This window comes from Pezoporus occidentalis, unplaced genomic scaffold (genome assembly GCF_034315485.1).
Source record: "Pezoporus occidentalis ecotype Australia unplaced genomic scaffold, CSIRO_AGI_Poc_V1 ctg164, whole genome shotgun sequence".
NCBI lineage: Eukaryota > Metazoa > Chordata > Aves > Psittaciformes > Psittacidae > Pezoporus > Pezoporus occidentalis.
Genome location: NW_026913466.1, coordinates 3770967 through 3792431, shown reverse-complemented (window position 1 = coordinate 3792431; position 21465 = coordinate 3770967). Strand labels below are relative to the sequence as shown.

The 21465-nt window shown below is 42.1% G+C and overlaps 1 protein-coding gene across 2 annotated transcripts in view; it reads right to left on the bottom strand.

Moving 5' to 3' along the window:
* PER2 (period circadian regulator 2) overlaps positions 1–14745 on the bottom strand; it is a 51039-nt gene extending 36294 nt beyond the window's left edge. The window contains exons 1-4 of one of the 2 annotated variants that reach the window (XM_062613242.1): positions 14621–14745; positions 6658–6716; positions 5708–5756; positions 3927–3990 (exon numbers count right to left, since the gene is read on the bottom strand). The gene's annotated coding sequence lies outside the window, so the exon portion shown is untranslated. The remainder of the gene's footprint in view (positions 1–3926; positions 3991–5707; positions 5757–6657; positions 6717–14620) is intronic. The other variant, XM_062613243.1, reaches the window with a different exon arrangement.
* Between the last annotated feature and the right edge of the window lie 6720 nt (positions 14746–21465).

Below are 21465 nucleotides of genomic sequence, written 5' to 3'. Positions count from 1 at the left end.
AACCACAAAACAACAAACAAAAACCCAACAACCAAAAAGAAGAAAACCAAACCCAAACCAATCCACCAACCAAAAATTTGAGGCTGCTATATTTAAATCCCTTAAATAAAACTACATAAATCGTTATTGATAGATCCATAAGCATGAACTTCCAGACAACAGACTTTTAGGGTAGCCCTAAATTCCTTAAAGATAGTTACTCCAATATTCATAGAATAGTTAGGGGTGGAAAGGACCATAAGATCATCCAGCTCCAACCCCCTGCCATGGGCAGGGATGCCTCACAGGAGACCATGTTACCCAAGGATCTGTCCAACCTGGCCTTGAACACTGCCAGGGATGGCGCAGAACACTCCCAGGGATGGAGCATTCACCACTTCCTTGGGCAACCTGTGCCAGTGCCTCACCACCTTCACTATTACAGTAACATCTACATCAGGAAAAATGCAGTATTTATGGAAAGAGCAATGACTGTACTACAGCTTTCCTACTCCAAATGCAAAGATTTTGTATTTCAGTCTTTAATAAACTGTGAGAAACCTCTTCTGAATTTCAAAGTCAAAGCACATTACATATGCCATAGTATTTTCAGGCTCAAGAGCTGTTTGCAAGTACCTTTTTGGAACAACCTTCCCTTGGAAAATTATTTCCCCCAAGTCTTTTCTTGGGGGTTTCTTAATTTCTTTGGAAGTTTAAGAGTCAATGAAATTGTGACCTAACTAGCATGTAGAGTCTTACGGTTTGAAATCCTGAGCTGTTAAACCACTGATGAGTATTTTTTTCCACCTCCAAATATCATCCATTGTCCTGTCTCCTCTCTTCTTTCCCTGACAGCTAGTCTAGCTTCTGCCAGGGATCTGTAGAAACTTCAATAGTGCTCTTTAGATGCACTATTTCAGTGGAAGATAATTGTTCCCAATATACATACATAGGCTGTCCAATAACTCTGATGGAATTTCCTGTATCTCCTTGAACAAGAGTTGAATAATTTCAATGACAGTCAAGATTGCAGGGGTTTTAAAATTATTTTTATTGTAAGCAACGAGTTCAAATTAAGTGAATCACCAACAGAAATGGATATTGGCCTATAGCAGATATCATGTGAATTTTCTTCCTCCTGATACCTTGCAGAAACTTGTGTCAGGAAATATTTAAGTTGCTTTACTTCTGTCTCCAGCTAGTAACATGCCAGAGCTTCTGCAGCTTTGCCTACAGTACGTGCCTATGTGATTCCTACATGACTGCATTACAGTAGTATGATTTGGAGCCTGAGGACAACGGTGCCAAAAACAAAAGTTAGTATCTTGGTTAACAGAGAAGATACAAATTGGACCTTTTAAAAGATATCTTTCAAGAAGAACTGACTCGACTCCTTGAGGTGGAATGGTGTTCTTGGGCAGCACTGGAAGATTAATACCACTGAAAGGCTTTCTTGCACAAAATATTTTCTGGTTCAAAATCTCAAAAGCTTCAGTGCCAGAGGCACACACCAAAGTAAGTGATACAGGAAGAATAAACAGGAGTGAACAGGAAAAACATTATGAGAGACTCAGCTTCTAGGGAATTAAGGACAAAGACTGTTTTTAAAACAAGAGCTCCAAAGTAGCAACATTAATATATGTCATAAATTTGCAGAGATTTTCCAAGAGATTGGAACTACAGTGGAAAAAAAAAAAAAAGAACAGACTTGCAATTACCCTACACCATGCTCTATGCCTGTAATTTTAGGTAAGAACTGATGCATCTGGCTAGACTCTGCTCTCAGGCAGAGGAAGACCTTAAGTGGAACATCTGCATGCATTCGCAAGCACAATAAAAACACTTCAGGAACACAGAGGGTCAGTCATCCCAGCGAGATTAATTAGCGTTGAAGTCAAAATGGCATAATAAATTGCACATATTCATCCCACTTACATACTTGAAAACCACCTTCAAATCAATAACCAAATGAGAATGGAAAGGTAAAAGCTAGCATGCTTTCCCAGCCTTAGCTCTCGCCCATTACCATAGTTTGAGGAAGATAATTGCATCTCATACCAAATAAAGTAAATAAGTGCAGACAGTCACATGGAAACAGAAGAAATGCTCTTCTGGCCTTGATCTTGACAGAAGTAAGTTAAGCCAGTTTGTTCTTTATTTTCTGCTCCATCTTTCTAGAACTTTTAAGGAATAGTGTCTATTTTGACTGCAAATAAAAACTTTTTAATCTTAAATGGACACCAGTTATGCTTGATTTTAAGGCAACTGGCTCACAAAAAAAAAAAAAAACACCAAAAACCCCCACAGTCTTTTTGTGTTTTCTACACAGAGCAAGCCTCTCCAAGTCATTCTGACAAAGACAGAACTCCAAGATCCTGATGCAGTGTATGAGAAAGGCAATATAATTCCACTGAACCCTAAGGACAAATGGAAGCATTAATATGCCAGGTCAGATGGGCAGAAAATTTCTGCTTATTCATTAGCTACAGTAGCTCTATTATCCTGCAGTAAGACAATGGAAACAACCTGAACTTTAGCGTTCCCAGAAAAATACACCACAATATGTATGGACAAACACTTGAAGAAATAATGGGTTTATGCTTCTGAAAAACCCTCTTAAGAAGGTCTGTAGAACACTAATGAGAGAAATTTCTTTTGAAACTCTGGCATTTAAACCCACAAATCCTGTTCCAGCAGAGACCTGACTACATTCAGAGAACAGTTGTTTTTTTTTCCAGATTTCTTTTCACACAAAACATATCATGTATAGCACTGGTATTTAAAGAATGAACAACAACAAAAAAATCCATTATCAAAATAACCAAATTCAAGGACTAAGAAGAAAACAGATGAAGATTTAAGTCTAAATTTGCAATTAATATGAACTTACCAATATTCCCAAATGAAGCAAAAGGGATACCACAGTTTATGTCTATACTGTAGATGTATTTGGAGACTCTTAAGTGTACTAACACTAACAGAAGACATTCCTAATGGTCAGGACTCAATTTTCCTCAAGATCTTAAAAGCAAGAGTTTCCACATGTCTTCTAGGTGGTTGTTTTGCAAAACTAAGTTTTCTCATTTGTATAACAAATAACTAGCAAGGATTTAATAATGTCATGCAGTTTTAGAGAAAATTGAAAATTAACATCTACAATGAATGCATTCTCCCTGTGCAATTAGACAATAATTAAACATTTGGTAGTAGCAAAACGTTTGGAAAAAGTGTTGAAAAATAAACAAAAATCCCCAAAGCAACTTGTCTCACTGTACAGCTTCACCACCGATAACACTAAGAGCTTCCTCTTTTATGCCAAGAGACAGAACAATTAAAAGAATGTCTTTGTTAAGACATTTTCTAGGAAGGTGGGACATGGAAAGATGTAGTATTCTCAGGCTTCATTATAAGAAAAAAGAACACCCTGAATTTATAACAGCACCTATACTGAAGGAAGAGGTCAGCACAAGCACCCTGCATTCCTAGCAAGGATGCTTGCAACCACATTGTTTCCGTAGTGAAGACACTTAAACCTGATTTTAAGAATAAGTACAAGTTTAGGCTAAAAATGTTTTCCCTTCAAGTAAGTAAACTCCCAGTTTTTACCAACAAAAATAGTTCTGAATGAGTATATACATGACTAAAAGCACAGTTCTAAAACCAACACATAACAACGTATTTTCTGCATAAGCTCTAGCAGATGGGAGGGAAAGCATCTTTCTACTATTATTAACTATAACAATTACGCATGTTTCTTACCTGTTTTTTTGTATGGGAAGTTGGTGAAAGTGTTTATCAAGCTCCCTCCCAGCTAGCATCAAAAGCATGAGGTGCCTAGGTCCAGAGTCTCCCACACGCACTTAATTCTTGTCTCATCCTCTTGTACTGGAAACCTTTCACCATTACAGTCCGGACACCTCTATAACTATAAAATATAAAAGAAATACCTGGGCCCCCCAACAGTGTCCTCTTCAAACAGATACCAGATTGATGCTCACAGTTACGCCATGCCTATGTAGATAAATGTTGGTTACACATTAAACTGTCATCCAGATACCAATTTGCATTTTAAACACTTTTAGTTTAAAATAAAGTCTTACAGAGTTTTAAAATAAAACAAGCTTCTACACTAGATAAAACACCTCTTTCAATTCATTATCAGTATGGTATCATACATACCATGTACAAGCACAGTACATACATAGTCTGTATGGGCTGACACGACCACTAAGAAGGAAGGGCCAGCCTCTCCAGTAGAGAGAGCAAAATGCTTGATGTACTCAACAGAAGCTCCATGTGCTTAAGAAGCTTTGATTATCTCCAAGATGGGTATATCCACAGCCTCTCTGGGCAATCTCTTGCAGTGCTCACCCACCCTCAGTTTAAAAAAGTAGTATTTCCTTCAATTCGGAAGTCTGTACTAACAATTCATCAACACTATTATTCTTCCTAATAAAAACAGTTTGCCAGGAAAGACACCAGGAATTTCAACAGGAAAAAGAATATTTGAAAGCTCTTCTATTAAATCTAGTGCAACAGTTGGGTGGCAAACAATTACACAACTTTCAGTGCTTCATTTGAATATGCAACAAGAACGTTTGGAACAAAGATTTGGCACAGTGTTAAATCCCAAGCCAACCATTTTGGAAAACAGCCCATGGTAACAGGCCTGAATTTAAAATGCTGCATGCCTACCAACCGTTAAAAGTACATTTGTGTTGGCCAGACTTAGGGAAGAATTTATTCACAACATTCCATTCTGCATAACGTTGCAATTTGAGTTCTAGAAGTCTCACATTATAATACAAATCTGTGTACAGTAGTTTTTTTTTTTAAATGCTTTGCCTCTATCAAAAAGTGATAAAAGAGAATTTAAGTTATAAGATCTGTATCTCTGACGATGACAAGCATCAGAAATTGCTCTATCTGGAGCCACTTGCTTCAGATTTTTAGCTTGGACACTGAAAAAGCAGGATGTCTTTCAGCACTAGTTAAATCCCAGTTTAAAGGCAGCTTTTCCAATTTCCTCACACTAGCTCTTCTCCCAGTAATCTGTATTTCCTTAATGGAGTTAGGTTTCTACCTTCACTAATCAAGATGTTCAATGAAATCAGCCACGTCTTGCTTGACTACTCATGAAGTGACACAGCACGTTAAGGACTACAGCAGTTTCATGATTACCATCGTGACAATTTAACAAACAAACTAAAACTGCTTACCAAAGCCTCGGTTTAAAGGGGATATTCACAATAGCAGTATATGCAATTTTAATTTGTATCAGTTTCGTCTAGTTAATGCATTTAGGAACACATTGAGAAACAATGTCTTGCCCTTATAAACTACTCAAAATTCTCATTTTTTCTGCCTTTTTACCATTTAACTGAAAGCTAACACAAATCTACACCAAAAACATTTTTATGTTGAACTTAATAAAAGAAATGAAACCCAGGCACTTCATCAGTTTGAAGAATTGAAGGCAAATAAATCAAATCTTCTAATTTTCTATTATTTATCAGAGGAAACGCATAGATATGCCCAAATCCCAAAGAACTAAAAGAATTCACCTACGTATGGCACCTCAAGAGGGTCTTTTTGACAGGAGTATTTGACCAGTATACAAAGACTACAGTACTTGGGACATTTCCTTTGATACCAAGATATATCTATTCTAAGCATAGAAGACTTCTATTATTAGACAAGAATGAACAATCTGCTTCAGGGAACACACCTGTATTGTGGGATCCCAACCAATTTTCTCTATAGACCTGAAGTCACACCTAAAGAGAGAAAGTTGTCAGTTTTAAGAACCTATTCAGATCACATTCTGTAGACCTAGAAAAAGAGCTAGTTTTTTTTTTATCATTTAGACTAATCCAATACTGTTGCATTAATCCTCAAAAATCTCAGTTACAATTTCACCTGTTTTGCAATATTACAGTACTGTTACCCTTCTCTTTCCTGTCTGGGGTCAACACTGTCCCATCATCAGATCACATATAACAAAACAGCTCGGATAAATGTTCTTTGCATCACAGATGACATGCTTCCATCATTCTCCTTTACACTCTCAGCTGTTTCCATTTTTTTGCTCTGATAATCATCAATTTTTCTTCATTTTCCAAGTATCTCCAGAACTCCAACTGTCTAGTCTGCTCTCAAAGTACCATACATACCACCTGAGTTGCAATAAGCTTTTTTTTGGTCATCAGCTTCTCACACATTGAACACACACATGCATCTGCCAGTATCTCCAATGCCTTATGTTCAACTTCTCAAACAGAGAAGTTTGAAGAATAGTATGAGCCCACTAGAAAGTAGACCACAAAATACTGCTGGAAGCTATGACCTTAAAATTCCTTAACATACCTACAAGAACACTAGAAAGACTAGAAGTTGATTAATAAACTTCTGCACAGCAAATACTGCAGATATCAAACGTGATACTGGATACTACATTAAATTTCACTTTCCTAAATGTTTAGGAAGCCACATAATTGACAAGTGCTTCACGATTCATGTAACAGGTCTTTAAAAACATAATGCTCCGAGTATCAGTTTATTTTTCAGTATTCTGAAATTACAGCTCAAAAGAAGCACACAAAGCAGCAACAATGAAAAAAATCAGTTCAGACTCACAGAGAAACAATCACTTTCTTGGGATCAGCATTAGACACTCACCTTAATGAGTTTATTACTCAGAATCTTTCTGAATCTGAAAGGGTCAGCACCATATAGTCCTATTAAAAAAAAAAAGTGTTTTATAAGCAAGATAAAAAAATTACAAAATATAAATCAAGTCAATTTAATAGTGTAATACAAGCCCAATGATGTAAAAAAAAAAAATATTCCACAAAGCAACCACTTGGAAGCTCATTTTCAATGTAAATGATTCTGTGAAATACAAAATGAAAGGAAATGCAAGAAATTGAGGGACCTGGACAGGCTGGAGAGGTGGGACCCTATGAATCTCATGGAGTTCAACAAGGCCCAGTGCAAGGTCCTGCATATGGGTCGGGCCAATCCCAAGCACAAACACAGGCTGGGGGAGACTGGATGGAGCAGCCCTGATAAGAAGGACTTGGGGATGTTGGGTGACAAAGAAGCTCCCCATGACCCGGCCTCAGTGTGTGCTTGAGCCCAGAAACCACCCGTGTGCTGGGCTGCAACCCCCAAGGGTGAGCAGCAGGTCAAGGAAGGGGATTCCCCCCTTCTGCTGTGCTCTGCTGAGACCCCCCCCCAGTCCTGATACACCGCTGGCGCAACAGCACAAGAGGGACATGGAGCTGTTGGAGCGAGGCCGGAGGAGGCCAAGGAGAGAGCTGGGCTGGTTCAGCCTGGAGAAGAGAAGGCTCCTGAATGGGAGAACTTAGAGCAGCTCCAGTGCCTAAGGGGGCTACAAGAAACCTGGAGAGGGGCTTTGGACAAGGGCCTGTAGCGACGGGACAAGGAGGAATGGCTTTAACCTGACAGAGGGGAGACTGACATGAGACATTAGGCAGAAATTCTTCCCTGCGAAGGTGCTGAGGTGCTGGCACAGGGTGCCCAGAGAAGCTGTGGCTGCCAAATCCCTGGCAGTGTTCAGGGAAAGGCTGGATGTGGCATGGAGCAACCTGCTCTAGTGGAAGGTGTCCCTGCCTGTGGCAGGGGCTGGAACTGGATGAGCTTTAAGGTCCTTTCCAACACAAAACAGTCTGGGATTCCATAAAATGTTACTGATTAAAATGTTAACTATTATTGCAACATAACTTCTAAACTGGTTCCTTAAGAAATACACACAAGAGCTATTCACCAAATTCTGTTTACTTAATAAACATAGGAACCCCGCAAAATTCCATCTCCATGATCTTCACTTATTCTTAGAACATTGTTTAGATAACACAGATATCAACACAGTGCATTTCAAAATCAACCACTCACTTATCTGAGATCATCTTAGCTGAAGAATGAGTATTTTCTAGTGTAAGATTTGGAATTACGTATTTGAATTAGAATTTCTTCTTCCACAGATTATAATCTTAAAACACCCACCACAGAAAGAAGCTTCCTTAGCTATGTCCCAGAGGTCCAAACAGGAAAAAAAAACAATCCCTCAATCCTCAAGTGATGGTTCCTACATGAATCCAAGCGTATGTCACCAGTCACTTCCCTTCCTGAAGCACCCATGGCACCACTCTTACTTAATTTCCTTCTAGTTTTAGACTAGTTGTGTTGGTTTTAAAGCTGCTTATTCACTCCATGAAGTCACTAATAGCAAAAAGTTAGCCTGAGGTCAGAGGACAAAGTCAACTCGGTTTTACTATGAACAGCATGGTACCAGCACTTTGCTGAACTTACCAAATTCAACTCATGGAGAGTCAATCTCACCTGTGCTCTGCTGACTAACCTGGGCCAGCTCCTGACTCATCATTTGCTCTCCTGCAGCTATAAGCAGCCAAGTACCAAAGTAATCTCTCCTCCTCTTCCCACCCCCAAAGCAGTCAGAGCCAGTCCTCCAACAGAAATTGCTCTCTTTTCTGCCAAAGCAGAAACAAAGCTTATTTTAACCCTTTCAGGTAATTACTCTTTCTTCCATTAAGCCCACCACCTGTGCTCAGGTCTCCACAGTGGACGTGGACTGACCATACCCAAAAGTCAGCAGAAACTGTCTTTGTCAGGTTGATTATTTCACCTTGAATAATAAACCATGGCTCAGAGCTAAGCTTAGCTGCCAGCAGGTTTGGTATTTGTCATTAAGAAAACCAGTGCGCACATACATACACCTCTGACAGACAAAATGATTGGTGCCTGCACCAAGACACCTTGTGAAGAAGCTAAAAAGCGTCCCTGAGATGCCCCACAGCCAGTCTCTAGACATCCTTCCTTCCAGTCTTACAACAGATACCTTCTTAAAAGGCGAGCTAAACCTCTTTGTATTAAGTGTGCATCTAAAAAGACATTTGATTTTCTTTGTAAAGAAAAAAGCTATTCTTTTCCTGAATGGAACTGGAGAGATTATTAAGCAGGAGATAGGTAGTCAGAACTCTAATATTTGCATGTAAACCCTTTCTAAAGTGTCTACAACACTATATTTCTACTTTAATATCTGCTCATATCTCCATTAAGCAGTATGTTTGCATGTTTACTGCTCTCCTTCCTTAAAAAAGGGCAGATTTTCACCATGAGGTATTCGATTTACACAAGTTTCAGGGTAATGCTGCTCTTCAGACACTGCTGCAGCTCATACCAGTTAAAAATTACAGTCAGAACAAAGTCCCATTCTAGACGACTTTATGGCAAATAAATTCTCTGTTACTAATACAGCCCCTACTGCATCAGTAATATACTCCACAGAGCGCCGCAACCTCAGAAACATCATGTTCTTGTCCTACGAGTTGGCTGTATCAGTACCGAAATCAAGAGTCACAGAGGAAACCTTGGTAGAGATGCAAAGAAATCAGTGAAGCGCTTTATATAGTGAAGATCTTTGTACAATTAAAGAAACTAAGCAGCAGAAACACCAAGTACGTGTAGTAAGGTCAAACACAAAAGCCATCCTAGGATACAAAAGCCGCAAGGAATAAGGAGGACAGGAACTCAAACCAACAAAAAAAGTACTGGACATCCTCACCACTTCATCTTGTCTCTTTAAGCTTAAATTACAAAAAATTACAGGTGTTATTTCACAGTGAAGTGCCTCTGGTTGAGGACTGGATGTCTGAAAAGCCGTACAGCTTTGGTTCGACTTCTGAAAGCCATCTATACAAGGAGATCTCTATTCTGTCCATGAGAAAAATGACAGCATTAAGAATTACCATGGTACACTCAAAACCAGGTGGAAGCAAACCCCCAAACTCTTTCCCTGCCAGTTTGATGTACTAATGAGTTCTCTTTCCCGCTGTCACATCTTTCCAGGATAAACACTGGTACCACTTGCACTGAACGCCTGCAGCCTTGCTCAGACCATCTGCAGAATAATCTCATACTCTTACCCCAGTAAACATTCTCTCTGTGTGTTTTAGTCCACTCATCATGTTAACAGTATGTAGATTCTGGACCCCTTCAGTATCCCTAATAACTTTTGCTTTCTATTGGGAGAAAATGAAGGAAAAAAAGAGTCATACTCCATAATTATACCATTTCAAGGAATATTAATTTAGCTTTGCTTCTTTTTGTGTTCTAAAAGCAAAGTTACTGAAATTCAACTGCCAAAAATAAAACACAGAGACACCAGAAGGCTCCTCTAGGACTACAACACACTGCTTCAGCAGCAGCTGAAAACATCTGTACAAAAACTTTTCCTGTCCTTACAGCAGCTTCACACACAAAAAAAATTCTCATAACTTCACTTGCATTTGTGGATAAGTAGGGAAAATATGCTCTTTGGAACCTCAGCCTTAAGGAACTTGCATTAAACAGTACATTGCTGCTGCTGTCCCTCAGGAACTCTGAGAGAGAGGACCAGTTAAGAGAACTCTGTGCTGGATTGGTACAAGCCCAGTGCAGGCACTTAGACATAAAGACACTATCTGCACTTAAATGATAACCTTAGAAATACCAACCAAAAGCACTGAAGCCCAATCTGCCCGTGTTCCAGCACTGCTGGCAGGCAGAGTACCAGCATGCTGCACAAGCATGCCTGGCAATATACTAAGCCACTTACTGAAGTACCAGATCACTGTGCGTATGCTCGGGCATGTGGATACCCATGTGTTAGGGTGCTTTCCTACTACATATGGCTGCTGGCTCACTGTCAGCAAAGTGCTCTAAATAGTGGCTTCAGAGCCTCTCCACAGCCTTTGCAGACCCAAACCATCTAACCGTTCTTCATGTTGGTCCAACATGCCTGGGGCCATAAGAAATCACAGCAACAAGTCACATAACATTAGCCTGTAAAGTGTGCTTTTGGCTGCTGCATTCTCTTTTCCCATGCCTTCTATTCATTTGGTGAAGTACATTTCATCTCACCTGTAGCTAATAAGAAAACAACCCCTAAACAACCACTCTAAGCATCAGAAGGTGGAGTCGTTCTTTACTAAGCAACAACTAGAAAGCAAAAGGTCTAAGGTCTGGCTTACTACCAACAACACGTGCAGTGTTAGCAGCCTGGCAACTGCTGCAGCAGTGGTTAAGTTTAAGGCAGTCGTTAAAGCAGAAGAGAGAACAGACACCTTGCACACAAACCACCAACGGCATAACCTTCAAGACAACTACTATCTGCATCCAGACTCATCCCAAAAGTGCACATCAAAGCCCTTCAGTATAATAAAACTACATCACAAAGAATACTATAGACATTAATTCATTTCCTGTTCAGTGCTCATCAAGCCCAGGTTACCATCATACATACTGAAACACTTTAAAACTTGGTCAACAGGCATACAAGTGGATGTGGAAAGTACAAACGCAGAAAGACAACCTAGTTAATCTCTGTAATCCACCATCCTCATAGAGGAATTCTAGGCCATGGTACCAGAACTGGACACACAAATTGCTTTTCAAAAACACCTGATTATCTACTAATTATGATGTGGTAACGTTATGAGCACGGAACAGTGTCTACAGGACATTCCTGCCAAGTATTTCACAACACCTTGCTAAGAACATGATGTTCCCTTTTAACATAGGCCAACCATAGCAACGCTATACATAAAACACTATAGTTCATCTAGACAAGCGATAATTTACTTGTTCTACTGGCTACTGGTAATCTACCTGCTTTTAAACCACACCAAATATACCTCATCCCACAGTAACTCGTAGGATGTGCATATACTTTAAGGGGTTTAAAAAGTTTTTGTGCAGTAAAGCACGTTTTTAATACTTGTAAATTTGTTGGAGAAATAAGGGTGTGTCAGGAACCCAGGAAAAAGAAAACTGGTTTATCAGTCTGTATCTAAAACAAACACTTCCCGGTCATAACAAAGTCTGAGGTAAAAGAAAAATCCAGAACTCTATTTCCAATCACTTTCCCAACTTCACTCTGTTCTCACCCTATGGCTAAACTCCATCATAAAAGTAAAAAACTAAGTTACTCAAAAATGTGATTCTTCACAGAGGGAATTTATTACTATAAAAATGCATTATCCTGGGACAGGCTCAAGTAAATTTATTTGATAAACTGAGCTGTTACATATGTCAATCTCCTGACTGGGGAGAAAAAAAAAAACAAAACCCAAAGAGAAGAGAGATATTACGCCAACAGTTGCCATAATATGCTGTCTCTTTAAAGTCTCTCTGGAAACCCAAAAGGAGTAAGAGTAAGCTGTAAAAAGGAGGATTAGATTTTCACAGATAGCATTCATGTGTTAAAATGAACAGAGGAAGCCTACAACAAGTCCTACCAAGTGGCAAATAAACAAAAAGCCCAGCAAAACCACAGTCTTTGGCTCATAAATTAAACCAGAAAATTCACTGAATCTGAAGGAAGTGCAAAGGAGCCAAAATCCTGCCTTCCATTCCTTTAACTTCTTGACTAGATCAAGCCAAATAATACTTCTTCACAAGGCAGGACAGACCATGCTCCTTCACTGCAGTGTTGGACATTATGCCAACTACCCAACTAAAGCATTCTGCCCTCTACCTTGAAATAAACATTTGAAAAGGCCAAAACCCCACCAAAATGGAATCATATTACCTTTTTCTTCTACTCTAGGCCACAGGCCCTGGCTTTCCCTTTACATCCTCCTAGCAAGGTAACCAACCTCTACAGTCCAGAACAAGGACTCCACACCTCGGGACAGTGTCCCAGTCACAAAACTAGCGGCAAGCCTCGGATGAGGTAAGGACAGAGTCCAGTTCTCCAGTGAAACTTCCTCACTTTGCAGAAGTAATGCAAGTTTCAGTAAGAAAGGGCAAAACCAAACATCACAACAGCACACAAACGCACACAACCATAAGCAAGAAGGAACTTGATGTTAAAGCACAACAGGGACACCCTCTCTGACATGAAGTAAATTCGAGGCCCCGCTCTGATTTTGCATTTAAGATCCACTGTGTAAAGTGCATAAACACTGCACAAGGCTGAGATCAAGGACACATACAGATACTGAGACACCCTAGAAGGTGGGAAAAAATTGAGTTTCATCAAATGCTATGCCCTCAAACAACCTAATATGCAACAGGATGCGTTTGTGGAATGGAGCCGCACCACTGAGGCCTTCGTTTCAGCTTGACATCCTTAAGTTTTATCAACAACCCTGTATTATCAAAACTAACCGCTTGCATCCAAGTAGATCATCACTGTGATTCATTCAAGTTTTACCCTGACAAAAGCAAAAGCCAGCTCCAAAAGATAGCTGCTGTTTTGACAAATGATAACATTAACTGCCACCTGTAAATAAACTGTGCTTAAAACAACACTGACAACTTGAAACACTTCCTCACTAAACTAAATTAATTCTTTACTTTTGACTTGACCGGACAATCATAGCGCTGGGATCACTACAGAACCTCCACTTTCCCTTCTTTACCTGTAAATACATCAGTATTTACATCAGTGGCAGCTATGCAATCCCAGATATACAAAATTGTAAAACTCAGGGTCTTACATTTGGACAAAAAAAAAAAAAAAAAACAACAAAGAAACCTCACAGCACAGAAAAATAAAAATGCTTCGTGAAAATCCTTCACAGACACTGTCTCAGCCAAGCTGCTGTTTCACCAGAATACGATTCCCAAGTACCTGACAACTCATACTGACCTCTCTGGGGACTTTTTGAGCTCCTGCATTACACAGAGAAACGCCATACCCTATCCCAACCTATTACAGAAAGTTGGCTTTAAAGTGTCAACCTGACTGTTACCACGCCGCTCATCTATTTGCATGAAACTGTACTTACATAAACTGTTTTGTAATCACACAAGTAATAACATGCAATTAATGTCAACAGGAGCACAACCACACCGTCTCATGGAACAGAGTGTCCTTAGACCTACACCCAGCGCAAAACCCCACAGCACCTGTTGCCCATTCTACCTGTAGCTCACGCACCCCAGTATCACACCGAGATGCGGTTACTGCCCGTCACACAGCTCCTCACACGAGCAAAGCCCCCCAGCCCGCTGCGTACAGCGCTGTCCCTACGAGAGAGGCCACAGGTCGTGCTCACCGGGCCGGGACACGTGTGTTCCCAAAGGTGCTCCCCACGCCTACTCCCGCTCCCTCCGAACCCCGGCGCTGACCTTTCGCACAGATGCGGCCGCTGGAGCGGAGCCCTGGGCAGCGCCGAGGGACCGGGCCGGCCGCCCCCCACACACGGGCCGGAAGGTCGCAGTCGCCCCGCCGCACTCTGGCTCCACACCGGCCTGGCCGCCCCGGCGTAGGCACTGCCGCCCCGCTCCCTCCCTGATGCGGGGGTACCGCCGCCCCTCAGCGCCCCGGAGCGGCCCCGCACGGGCAGTGAAAGAGCGGGGGTTGCGGAATCGTCCCTCGCAGCCGCTCCGCTGCCCCGTGAGCTGTGTGGGGATATCTGTGCCTCCGGACACCCCCTCCCGGTCCGACATGGACTGGGCTGGGCCGTGCCACCCGCCCCGCGCGGCCCGGTCCAAAGAGTAAGCGCAGAGCCGGTGCCCCGCTCGGTCTGAGGGGGGTGTGTGGGTGCCGAAGCCTCCCCCGCTGCCACGCTCCCCACCGAGCCTCAGCGCCCCCAACCACTCACCTCACCGCCCCGCCGCGCCGCGCTGCCTCCCGCAGCCGCCCCGCCGCGCCGCGCTCCTCCGCCGGGCCTTAGGACCGCCGAAGGCAGATGTTACATCACGCCTCAGGGAAGCGGCTCCGCCCCGCCCCGGAGGAGCCGCCCGTGACGTCAGCGCGCGCCCGCACGCCGGCAGCGGGGTCGCGCGCACGGACCCGCTGAGGTGGGGAAGCGGAAGGGCGGGAAGCGGATGGACCCCGCGGCAGCTGCTGGGTCTCCTTGGTGGAGGAAGGGGAGGCCGGGATCCCGCCGAGCGCCACCCGAGGAGGGCAGGGAGCGCTCCCCCACGCCTCCCTGCAGGAAAAGGCCGCTCTGGGGAGGGGCTCTCAAGAGCCGCCGCTGCCGGGCCTGGCGAGAGCCCGAGGTGGGGGGAAAGGTAAAGTAGCCGGTTCTGGAGAGCCTGGCGGCCCCGCTGAGAGGATGCTGAGGCGCTGGCTGCGGTGTGGAGACACCAGCTGGAGCCTGCGGAGGGTGCCTTGCTGGCGGGTCGGTACGCTTACATAAGACACAGGCGCCTGTATCCCGTTTTCTGGTGTTGCCGCCCGGCTGGGTGCACGCCCTAAAGTTTCGAAACTGACCCTGCGTGCTGATCTGAGGTTGCCAGGTCACAAACCAAAGGGCAGGACAGGCGAGCGCAGAGCTTCACCTTTGTCCAGCACCGTCAGTTAGCATCAGTTTGAATAACTTCAGAAATGGTTAAACATAAAAGAGTTTCTGAGGCATTCAAAGTATGTGCTGTTCCCTTGTGGAAAAACTAGTGCCAGATATGCTAATTATCATACTATTACTTTCCCTTCCAAATGTATAAAACCCCAGGTTTTCATATTTACTGGGCGGGGGGAATCCCCCCTTCTGTTCCAGCAAAACATTCAAAGAGTATTGACATTTCTCATCATAGAGTGAAATAATAAATAAATTGTCTGTGATGCTGGCCACACAGGTTTTTGCTCAGGCCCCTGTGCTATCCGAGGTTGTGGTGAGAGAGAGCCTGGGCTCTGAGTTGCTGCAGTCCAGCAAATTAAAGAGTTCAGTGCGTTGAGTGGCACTGTTCTAGTCTCCACATCTTCCAAGGCTGAGCAAAGCAATCCATAGCTGGGAAATTAATGATAAGTTATGTTAAATGTTCCCGTGCAAGGAAGGAACAGAAGACATGCCAAAACTCTGTCAGTCTTGCTGTGAATACAGCCGTTTGGCATAACAGCATCTTTACACATACCGCATATGTGCCATTGCTCCACAGGATGTAATGCAGTGCAGCCATCATGGCTTCCACTGTTTATCTGCAAAATGAGGTTAATACCGCTTCCCTCCCTTAGAGCGGTGTTAGGGATAAGTCCATTAGGTACATAGATATTTAAGCTATGAGTGTTAAAGGAACAGCCTCTGAGTAAAGTACTGTGGAGTATTTAACTCCTGGAAAGGGGGTGGGCAGTGGAAGCATTAGGACCGGATCCTGCAAGTGGATTTGTTGCAATGCACAAGTCAGCTTACCGGGATCCCATTCTAAGTTTGCACTCCTCTGAGGCATCTATTTTAAAGACTAATCCCAATTAGATATTCTCAGTGTAGTTTGGACAACTTGCTGTTGCTGTTAGGACTTCATATCCAAAATTCCATCATTTCTGTTTTTAAGTTCTCTGCTTTAGGGTTGGTGGGAGGTAGAATGACATTGTTGATTTTCACTGGATGTTGTTTTTCATGTTAGGTGCCAGAAAAGCCCATCTCTGTCTGCGTGCTAATGGCTATACTTCTTACCACAGATTTGAAGTAAAGCGCTTCAACCAAGGGAAAACTTTGAGTGTGCCCCCCCACTTCAGAGTGCATGAGGAGCTGGAGGCAACTTTATGGCACTGCACTACAGCTTCATGAGTTTCCAGAACAAACAGAACAGGAGACACATTAATCATCACTGGAGTGTCCCAGTTGTAGCCGGCAGACAGTAATCACCACTACCAGAAACAGACAGTAGCTTTTCCATCGTAGTAACTACCAGAGGCATTATTTGAGTTCTGCTTATTTTGAAGGGATACTAAAAAAGTTAATTTGGTAGAATTTACAGGAATAATTTTTAAGTTCTATTCCTGCCACCTTTTACTGTTTATAGCTTTCTATTTAATAGACTCAAAATCAGGGGAAGGAGTGTCAAAATGTAATTTACACATCTTGAACCAGTTGAGTCAAAATTTTTCATTTTGTGACAGTTTTATGAAAGTTGTGGTCATGTATACATACAAGTTACTCCAAGCAACACCAATATGAAATGGCAAGAGGGCAGGCACATGGCTACTAGAGGAGTGAATGTTACTACTGATCCAATGGCTCATCTGTTAAGAAACAAAGCAAAGTAAAATGCTTCCAAAATGCTACAGGACAAAATTGTTTTGGTTCAAGGTCACTCTATCAGTAACTATAACATAAGGGTTTTAATAGCAGAATGAGTAAAATATGTTTGTGTGGGTGTAATCAAAAAGTTTTAAAGAACAGAATCATTAAGAAGGTGGTTGTGGGTTTTTTCCAGCTTTGACTTTTTTTTTTTTATTCAACTCTCAGAGCATGGTGAGAACAAATCATTCATATATAAGGCAAGTCCATTACAATACATCTGTTTCACCACATAACACACCATGTCTCGCCATATAACACTGACATTCCTCCAAAGTGGCTTTTGGTTGGTGACCTAGGGCACTGTCCTGCTTTAAATTCTACCTGGCTTCCTCATTCCATTTCACAAGGCAAATACCAGTCTGCATAAAACACCACCATGGAAGAGAGCAGTCCTTCACTAGGGGCAATCCATAAGCAGGCAGGTTTGGGCCTTGCATTTTTCTTTTAACTGCACAACTAGGATAGCCCAACTGCACTGCTTATATGCAGTTTCTACATGCTATTGAATCTCTTCCTTGCCTAGTTATTTTTCCAGCATAGTAGCTTTCTGAAATCACAAAAGATTAATTGGTAGAACTAGGCCTTTTTTTTTTCTAGTTTTGCTTAACAAAAGCATTTCAGTCAGTTCTGATAAGCAGCAGCATATTGGCAGTATCAGCATTTTTAGGTGTCATGGTTTAACTCCAGCCAGCACCTAAGCACCATGCAAGCCACTTAGTCAGTCTGCCCCAGGATGGGTGAGAGATTTGGGAGAGTAAAAGTGGGAAAACCCATAGGTTGTAATAAAGACAGTTTACTAGGTAAAGCAAAAGCCACGCACAAGCAGAACAAAACAAGGAATTCATTCAGTACTGCTCACCAGCAGGCTGGGAAGTTCAGCCATCTCTAGGACAGCTGGGCTCCATCATGTGTAATGATCCCTTGGGAAGACAAATGCCATCACTCCAAACATCCTCAGTTTCTCCTTCTCCCAGTTGTATATGCTGAGCATGAGACATCGTATGGGATATCGCTGGGTACTTTGGGTTCAGCTGTCCCAGCTGTGTCCCCTCCCAATTCCTTGTGCACCCTTAGCCTGCTAGCTGGTAGTGTAAGGAGCAGAAAAGGGCTTGGCTCTGTGTGAGCACTGTTAACTAAACCATCCTTGTGTGACCAACGCTGTTACCAGCACAAATCCAAAACATCACCCCATGCTAGCTATGAAGAAAAGTAACTCAACCTCAACCAAAACCAGCACGCTGGGGGGGGGGGGGGGGGAGGAGGAATGAATCAAGTCCTTCAATGTGGGGAGGAAAAGAAAAACACCACCATAATTTGAGACTTCTTGAAAAACTACCTGAGGATTGCTTGCTTGGGTTCACTACTGTTCACTACAGGGCTCATCTTTTTCAAGTTACTATGCTTCCCTATCGACTTGTCTACTCACAGGAGTTACCCATTATAAGTTTTGCCACAGCACAGACGGAACTGTATATTGTTAAAAAAAAAAAATAAATATTTTGCAGCTGGAGCCCACGTTTAATTCTTCATTTCCTAAGTCTAATTAATCATCATTTACAGTGACACTAACAGTCATTGATTGTTGCAAAGATCCGGAAAGGCTTTTTTGCTAATGAGCAAAAGGCGTCACTGTTACTCTCTGTGCCGACAAAGGATGAGGGAAGGAAAAAACCCACTTTCCTCATTACCTGTGAATATATGAAAAGGTTTTTCTAAAAGCATTACAAAGATTAGGAACGAACTATCAGAAGAAAGATAGCAATATACATACAGTCTTGAAAACTCTTTTGATTAAAATGTAAAGGAACATAAGAATCATGGTAAAGAGCTCCAACTCAAGCAGCAAGTTACTGAAAAGAGGTGCAGCTCCCAAGTCCTTTGCAAAGGTGTATGGTTGTCCCCAGCCAGAAAATGTTTCCTCAAGAGTTCTGGGGAATGTAGTTTTTCATTTTGTACCCACTCTTATTCTTTTCTAGTTAATTAAATTCAGATTCTGTTGGCAACTTCAGTGTAACTTTAAGTTCCAAATATCTTGAAAAGTGACACATAAAAGAGCCCTGATTTGTTCTTTTAATATGACTGGAAGGACACAAATAGGAAGGGTGTGTCTCATCACTGTAGCTATATGTGCTGATCCCCAAGTCCATTGACATGATTTCAGAAGCAAAATACAGCTCTGAGCAATAGAAGTCTGAGATCATAGATTCCTAGAATGGTTTGGGTTGGAAGGGACACTAAAGATCACCCAATTCCAACCCCCTGCCATAGGCAGGGACGCATTTCACTAGACCAAGTTGCTCAAACCCCCGTCCAGCCTGGCCGTGAACACTGCCAAGGGATGTGGTCCTGCTGTTCAGTGTGTATTTGCAACTCGTTTTCTGCAGTCAGCCTCGCAGAAGGCCAAAGAGAGCCTGAAATTGAATCCCCAGTGCTGAAAAGGGGTTTTAAGCTTCCTGTATAGCTCAGAGAGTGCTAGTTTTGTTATTTCACAGTTTGCCTAAGGTGATCAAAGACCTTAAATGTCCACCAAAAGGAAAAGTCCTTCTTGCTCCACCAAGTTAAAAATTGGAGATTATGCAGCTGTCCTGTTAGCCAGATAGGAAACTGATTTGACTGAAAACATCCCATGAATGAAGTTTTTGGTGGGATAACATCACAACTGCAGGAGCACAGAACCCTAAACAAACCAGGATGGGAGAACATGTTCTGGGTTCCAATGAGGGTCTAAGGCCTATCACAAGGTTTCTGAGCTGATCTAACATTTTGCTTTCATTAAGTGGTAGGCAGTGCTACTCTTCACCCTATCCCTGCCACCACTACCACTTTGCTACCATGTACTTAGGTTCTGTGCTCTTGACCCTTCCCTTTGCTCACTCTTCTGCTTGTTCCCTCAGTGAGCCAGTTCAATGTGTTCATCTGTCAGAAAGCTTTCTGAGTTTGTTTCCTGCCTGTTAAACAACTGAATGATCCCTTCGTGGGAGAGTACACTTTCGAGGCCACACATGGCATGGACAGGGCAGAGGAAAGCTCTTTTAAAGGCGATTAGACAGCAGAATAACATTTCCACAGCTTCTCATACCTGAGGCACACTACTTTCTGGATTAAACATGGAGACATAGCAACTGTACTTGAGACACCTGCATTCCTCAACACACATCTAAGCAGCCAGGCCTCTGACCTTATGCTGGGCCTGTAACACAGCGTATCCAAACCCTTGACTCCCCACAACCACTGATTCTCATGCACACTCTTCATATTGTTTTAAACTCTGTATTTACTGACCAGAGTCAGTTTACTGACCTCCATCACATTTATGATTTCCTTTTGGACTTGCCTGAGTGAAGTGTTACCAAACTTACAAAAATGGAATGATGGGTAGACCTTCCTTTAAAATACGGGCAGAGAGACAAGGTCTGGGTACTGGCTTCTCCACCAGTGAGCATTTATGCAATTTTGATTAAGTAGTCATTATACAAAGCATTGGACAAGGTCTTGGCATGGGATTGGAGATGGAGTCTTTCTTGTTCTTAGGTAAATTCACAATCCTTGTGTCATGGAGTCATCCTGCAGGTCTTGGCTACTGGGAATCTAGAGGCACACTTCTTCATTAATTTGTTCTCATTTTGAAGAAACATAACATTAACAGATTATAGCAGAAACATGTGTAAGAAATTGGATGGTAAGCAGCAGACTAGCTAGAATCTGTTCCAACACACCTACATCTCTCCTCATTGCAATCATAAGCATAACTTAAGCCAGACAGTCAGGGATTCCTTCTAGTAAGAATACTAATTATAGATCATAGTTGTTGAGGAAGGAAGAAGCAGGTTTTAAATGAGAAAAAGCCTCTTGATAATTCTGAAGAGTATATCTTAATTAAAAACATTTCATTTTCAGAATGAGTTTCCCAGTACTGTTCTGCCTCAATCAGTTTTCCAGCATTAGTTCACACATGAGCTGTTTTAACAGAATGTTGCTGCTACTGAAGTCAGTGGAAGGTTGGTTTTGTTTTCAGGGGAGAGTATATATGACTGACTGAGTTTGCTTCAGGAAGAGAAGCCTGAGGTACCTGGCCACACTACTAGAAAACAAAGTTAGCATTTTAATAAGTCTTTCAGATAGTCCAGAAGTACCTTTTAGACTAAATAAATCACTTCAGCAAATTGTCACAGATGGTGTCCATAAAAGTATTAGAAATTTATGATAAGCATTCAGAAATTCCTTTCTTTTAATAATTTAAAGAGAAGTGACAGCTCACTTGGCACCTTGTCATTAATCCACAACATCAAGGAGCGGAGGATTGATATAAATTCAATTACGATAACTGCCTTTGAATTAAACAGCTTTGGCAACTTACTCCAAAGAAAACAGTAACCAAAACAAAGAGGGTAGAGTCTTTTTCATCTTTGTTGATTTCCTGGTGTTGAAT